Source organism: Garra rufa, chromosome 6, assembly GCF_049309525.1.
Source record: "Garra rufa chromosome 6, GarRuf1.0, whole genome shotgun sequence".
NCBI lineage: Eukaryota > Metazoa > Chordata > Actinopteri > Cypriniformes > Cyprinidae > Garra > Garra rufa.
In genome coordinates this window covers 21,045,656-21,052,621 of record NC_133366.1, presented here as the reverse complement: position 1 = coordinate 21,052,621, position 6,966 = coordinate 21,045,656, and the positions used below count along the sequence as shown (strand labels likewise).

Below are 6,966 nucleotides of genomic sequence, written 5' to 3'. Positions count from 1 at the left end.
CATCATTACTCGTCTTCAGTATCACATGATCCTTCAGAAATCATTCTAGTATGCTGATAAACATTATTTAATTTTTAGATTTTTCAGGATTCTTTGATGAATAGAAATATATTATTTAGCAAGGATGATTTAAATTGATCAAAAGTGATAATAAAGACATTCATAATGTTACAAACTATTTCTGTTTCAGATAAATGCTGTTTATCTGAACTTTCTATTCATCAAAGAAACCTGAAAAAAAAATGTACTCCACTGTTTTTAGCATTATAATAATTTCAGCAACATCATAATAATAGTTTTTGAGCAGACAATCAAATTATTAGAATGATTTCTGAAGGATCATGTGACTGCAGTAATGATGCTAAAAATTAAGGTTTGATCACAGCAATAAATTACATTTTAAAATATATTCAAAAAGAAAACAGTTATTTTAAATAATAAAAATGGTTCAAAAGTGTATTGTTTTTGCTGTACTTTGGACCAAATGAATGCAGGCTTAGTGAGCAGAAGAGACCTTCTTTAAAAACATTTAAAATCTTACTGTTCAAAAGCTTTGTCTGGTAGTGTAAATAAAATAAAATCATACAGTAAAAATGTGTTTGTGTTGTGTTAAATTTTAGTAGTTTTGAGTCAAAGTTGACAAGCTCTCTGATGAGAAACGGCAGAATGGGATTCAGGCTGATGCTTGTTGTTTGCACCCTCTTTCCAGAAGTCCATCTGATCTGTGACTGTCAATGCATTTGCTGCCACAAAGGTTGACTGTCTGAACAAACCTGCAAGCACAAGAAAAACAGTGTTTAAAGAATTTGCCTCAACTGTCAAACTTGGTGCTGTATGCATTTAAAAAAAAAATGATATACTACATACGAACGCAGTAGTAAGAAAAAAAACTGAAGAAACTTTTTCTTGAAATTTTTTATAAAGAATTATGAATGGGTCAGTAAGTCACTGATTCTAGGTTTTTAAAAAAGGTAAATTCATTCAGTAATGAAACACTGCTGTGTGCAGAGATGCACAACATGGCTTTGTTAAGAACCGTTTTTACTAAATGGAGCAAAAAGACAATATTTTCTTCTTGATTTAAAGGAGAACTCCGGTGTGATTTTGACCTACAGTGTATTGAATCATGATACCGAGTGTGAACGTACCTTGCATATCTCATCTCGTCTTGTCCACTGCAGTCCGAAATCTGGGGTCAGTTATCCGATGCTCACAACAGGTTGTCAATGAGAGTCAACAGGGCATCGAAGAAGCCATGTAAATAAATCACTGTTTTACACCATTTACGAGGCACAAAGTAGCTCCACACTTCATTGGTAGACTTCCAAGGGCCCTGACATTTAAAACGAGACATTGAGAACTCAGAAAAAGCACCGGTAGTTTATTTACGAGAAGATTTATACAGACAGTTCCTGCAAGAAAAAATCCGGCCGCCGCCATCTTAAATTTAGTCACGATAAGTCGAGTGTCGAGCACCAAGGAATTTATCAGGTTATCAACTTATCAGGTTGTAGTTTCCTTCGTGCTCGACACTCGACTTATCGTGACTAAATTTAAGATGGTGGCGGCCGCTAAACTTCCTGCAGTTACTGTCTGTATAAATCTACTTGTAAATAAACTCCTGGTGCTTTTTCTGAGTTCTCAATGTCTCGTTTTAAATGTCAGGGCCCTTGGAAGTCTACCGATGAAGTGTGGAGCTACTTTGTGCCTCGTAAATGGCGTAAAACAGTGATTTATTTACATGGCTTCTTCGATGCCCTATTGACTCTCATTGACAACCTGTTGTGAGCATCGGATAACTGACCCCAGATTTCGGACTGCAGTGGACAAGACGAGATGAGATATGCAAGGTACGTTTACAGTCGGTATCATGATTCAATACACTTTAGGTCAAAATCACACCGGAGTTCTCCTTTAAATCACTTAATATTACATTCTTGTTTATTGAATTTTGTTGCCCTGACACTTAGTAAAGTCTGCCACAGACCATGCTAAATGCTAACCAATCTGTTCATATAAACATTCTAAACAGGTGTGTGTTTCCTAGAAAGTCTGTGCATATAATAGGCCTACTATGATTAAAAATCTATATTTGTTGTTTTACAGTAACAATAATCTAAATTGACAGACAGTAAGATTGCTATTATGAATTTAAAGGTTACAGTAAGTTAAAGATACCTGAAGCAGCTGCATTTTGCTGTTTAAATGCTGGTTTAATAGAAATAATTTTAATGCGCATGCAAACTCAATCTTGATGGTAATAAAAACATTCCCAGGAAATAAATGCCTTACAAATGTGTACTTTAAATACAATATAACTTGCTTAGGATAAAAGCATCTGAAAAATGCATGAATGTAAATGCAATGTAAAACAAAATATGTTTTAGGTTACCTTATTCTGCATGTCTGTAAAATGGACAGCTGGCTGTATGATGATTCTGCCCCTGATGGTCAGCATCCAGTAAGTGCTTGGAGAAATCTCCTGTAACAGACAGTGTCACAACACCCTTTTAGTGTTACTATAGTGTATGATCAGAAAAGACAACTACTGTACAGTAATAAAATTTACATTTTTAATAAAATAAACATTTATAATATTTATTAGCAAAACTTGCTATATTAATATATTGCTAGCTCGTTACTCTCTTTAAAAAGTTAACCTGTTCTGCAAGTCAGTGGAGAACAGCAGCCTGTGGCTAATTTGGCTAATTTAGTAACGTTAACATTAACTTAGTTAAATTGATGAAAGGGGAAGCTCACCTGTTGTTTGCACCGCGACGACGGCAATCACCAGAAAAGACTCTAATACACCTCCGATGCAGACGACATGACCACGAGACCACAAACTTGAAAATAAAACACAAAAGATGCAGTTAACCGCGTTGTTCAGTTTTACCTCAGTGTCTCATGTTAGCGCGCTGTTTATGTCACGTCTGTCACTGAAGGGACCGTCTATAAAGTTACATACGACATTCATACACACATTTCTTACTTAAACATCATTTGAAGAGAATTACCTTGCTAGCTATAAAGAGGCAGCGTTTAAAAGATATTATGCTGCTCTGTGACTAACGTTAAGTTTGTCAACTTCGGCTTACTGACATTATTAGCTTACCAGTTCATGTTATCGTCGATACTATGGCAGTCATTCACAGAAGAAGATCCAAAATACACCTCCGCGCTCCGACGTTACAGACGACATCCAGACCAGAAACTTGAAAATAACAAACAAAAGAAGGGCTTGAAAATACAGTTTAAAATCTCCACAGAAACAGTGGTGTTGCTTAACGCACTTTACCTCAGTATTTCACCTCAGTTTGCTGTTAAGCTTGAGTAAGTGCTCGTCAGACGAACTAATTTGCATTAAAGGGCAGCCGAATATACAAACGTGTTTCTCAGTTTAAATAAAGTTTATTTCGACTAATATAGGTCACCTTAATTTACTCACCAGTCCATGTTTTCACCGTTATGGCGGCGCCCCGGCCGTCAGTCAGAAAAAAAAGGCTACCGACATGAAAAACACGATGAATATTGTTAGTTTGCTGTTAACAAGTGAAAACAATTTAAAATTGTTCAGTTTTTCATAAAACAGAAATAATATACTAACCTTTTTGTCGCGTTATTGATGCAACATTTCTCTTTTGTCCTTTTTACCGCCACTTCCTCTCAACAGGAGAAAAAAAAAATCTCCCTTGCCATTGGTCAATTTTTCGCGGGCAAGTTCACTACTGTAAACGGATTTACAGTAGTGGAGAATTACAGTAGTGATCATATATTTTCCCATAATCCTTTGCAGTTTACAGTAAAATACTGTATATACATTTTACAGTATCTTACTGTAGATATTACAGTAAAATACTGTTCAAATTACAAAAATCGGTTACAGTGCACACCACAAAGTTACTGTAACATGCATTTCACAGACCTGTATATGGCCTTTCGGGGGTGAGCAACTGACACAACAGCAACTGACACGTAACTGACACAAATGAACAAACATCGTTTGTCATTGCATCTTCAATCTGTGACATCTTTGCATGTTCAGCACAGTCCTCTTCATTAAAGGGTTAGTACACCCAAAAATGAAAATTATGTCATTAATTTCTCACCCTCATGTCGTTTCAAAGCGTAAGACCTTTGTTCATCTTCAAAACACAAATTAAGATATTTTTGATGAAATCTAAGAGCTCTCTGACCCTGCAATGCAACTGACATGTTCAAGGCTCAGAAAGGTAGTAAGGACATTGTTAAAATAGTGTGACTTCAGTGGTTCAACCTTAATTTTAGAAATCTACGAGAATTAGGACTTTCACGATTGATCGATGCATTGTGATTCATGGATCGATTTTGAATGCATCGCTATTCTCTTTGGAATCAAGTCTGAGCTTAGTTTTTAACAGCAGATGGCGCTCTAATGTAGTTTTTAACCACACACTCAAATGCTTGCGAAGAAGAGCGCTGAAAGAGTCAGGTAATAACACCTTAGCTCGGAATGCTTTTTTGGCTTGATATTAATGTAAACACAGCTCACTGTAAACACCCTTGTAATTCGCTTCAAACTTTATGAATGATTATTTTAGCTTCAAGTGTGTGTATAGAACAGGAAGCAAGCAGAATACGACTGTTTCTAAAGCATTCAAAACTGAGCTAAAAATCTCAGAATCAATGCAGAATCATTTCTCAAGTTGTGATGCATCAATTTATTTACCCAGCCCTAATGAGAATACTTTTTGAGCGCAAAGAACAAAAAATTACGACTTTATTCAACATTTTTTTTTTAATCTCTTTTGGGTCAAGTACAACAACGCTGCCAGTGTTTTGATTTTTGTTTCCTTTGTGCACAAAAAGTATTCTTGTAGCTTCATTAAATGAAGGTTGAGCCACTGATGTCACATGGACTATTTTAATGATGTCCTTCCTACCTTTCTGGGCCTTGAATTTGGTAGTTGCATTGCTGTCTATGCAGAGTCAGAAAGCTCTCTGATTTCATCAAAAACATCTTAATTTGTGTTCTGAAGATGAACAAAGGTCTTATGGGTTTGGAACGACATGAAAGTGAGTAATTAATGACAAAATTTTAATTTTTAGGTGAACAAACCCAAAAGTGGTGATGGTATGTCAAGTTTAAAACAGTTTAACTTTTCAAAACACACTTGAGATTTCTTTGTTCTGTTCTATTTTGAAAGTGTCTGGTGAGCTTTAGCAAGACAAATTCAGGGAATTTATAAAAATCCCTGTTTTTTATTATTTCAGAGTCTGTCTTCACATTGACTTCTTGAATACCAGATGTTGAAATACAGACTACAGCTAATGCTATAGTGTGACATGAATCACCAAAATCCAGAAATATGTCTCTGAGAATGAACACTAACACTGTTATGATTTCTCCTTCGCCTCAGGCCACAATTAGTCAGCACCGAGGGCTTTGGTAAAGATGGTATACACTTGTTGATGTTACCTTCCACATATTGCCACACTTTATATGCTAAATGGAAAGAGCTGGAATCATTTATGAATCATCTGATAGTAATGCATCTTCTTAAGTTTTAACTATATTGATCTCCACACACTACAAATGAATTGCATACTGTAGCATCATTCCTCATATTACGAATGAGAGTATATTCTTGGGTTAATAATATTCCTCCCCCTGAGTTCTCAACATGCCTGTGTTGAGAAGGAATAGATAAATTCAGGAGTGGAATAAATGTCTTATGTCTGGCGTAATACACAAGCTGAGGATTTCATTATGGCAAACCCCTCATGGGATTCTCTGGTCCAGGCTTAACAAGACTCTCATTCTCAACATTTAACCCAACCATGTATAATGCATTAGAACAGACCATGAGCCTCCTGCTTTTGACTAATAGGCTTCTAGCTAGATTTATTTTTTAATTATTATTTTATATATCTTTAAAGTTTTTAATTTAAGCTTGAAAGCTATTAATTATGTTTTTGCTTCATGCCTGGAAAAATAAGTAGTACAGCACACAGGGTGCTTAGTAACAGTATTACTTCTGTTTAGAGAGCAGAAACTAATACGATAAAGAACTGATACTATATTATCCTGAAATATGAAGACTGTGGACCACGCAAGTTAACAATTATCACAAGTTAAAGTTAAAATTTCACATCGTTTCAATAGCGCTGGTATTTGAAAGTAATAACTGACACCTGGCTGGATCTTGTCAAGTGCTATTTTCCTCAAAAAGGCTTTACGTAAACTTCTGACTTCCACTTGAATCACAATTGCATATTGTGTTTTGTCTGCATCAAGTGGCTGATGTACAACACCAATATCTAGGGCCTCCTTTGAAAAGTTTGCTCACTCGAGAGGTGAAGTGCAGACCCACCGCATCCTCCTCCATCTCTACTCAGCTTGTTTCAGTCAAGGATGGACAGAATTCAGTACCAAGAACTCTGTGTTCTCTGTACTCGAGCATTGTAGATTTTTTGAGCCAACTAAAACTGCTATTCAAAGCAGTGGAGTTACATTATTACACCCATTGATTGGCACCTTACAGCTTCTACTTCAAAACAGATTTTTGTGTGTGTGAGTTGAGCCACAGTGTTTTATTTGCACTTTATAGAGCACTTGCTATTCATGATATATAGCAGAAATATCATTACAGCATTTTAAAAATAGACAGGTATTCAAACTATAGTATGTAGTATATACTCCAAAAGAAATTATATTAGTAATACATTATCTATAAATGTTGAAAGTGCATATGTAAACGGAAAGAAAAAAGGTTTGCAGTATAAATCTTAAGTTTGTAATACCTGTGGATATTGGTTGTGAAACAGTTAGACATTATGAGCTTTATTGATTACAAACTGGTTGTCCACTCTAGAAATTTCATCATTCCTGTTCATTGTAGCGAGAAACACAAATGGAACAATATCAAGATATTTCACAACCACAGTCTCGCCGTCAGGGCTGAAATGTGTGCAATGAATAAAAAG

The 6,966-nt window shown here is 35.6% G+C and overlaps 1 long non-coding RNA gene across 1 annotated transcript; it reads right to left on the bottom strand.

Moving 5' to 3' along the window:
- Positions 1-241: 241 nt before the first annotated feature.
- Positions 242-3,253, bottom strand: LOC141336068 (uncharacterized). Its single transcript, XR_012355685.1, has 4 exons — positions 3,116-3,253; positions 2,761-2,846; positions 2,393-2,482; positions 242-773 (listed from the first exon to the last, which is right to left on the bottom strand). It is a non-coding gene; the product is annotated as an uncharacterized lncRNA (long non-coding RNA).
- Positions 3,254-6,966: the final 3,713 nt, after the last annotated feature.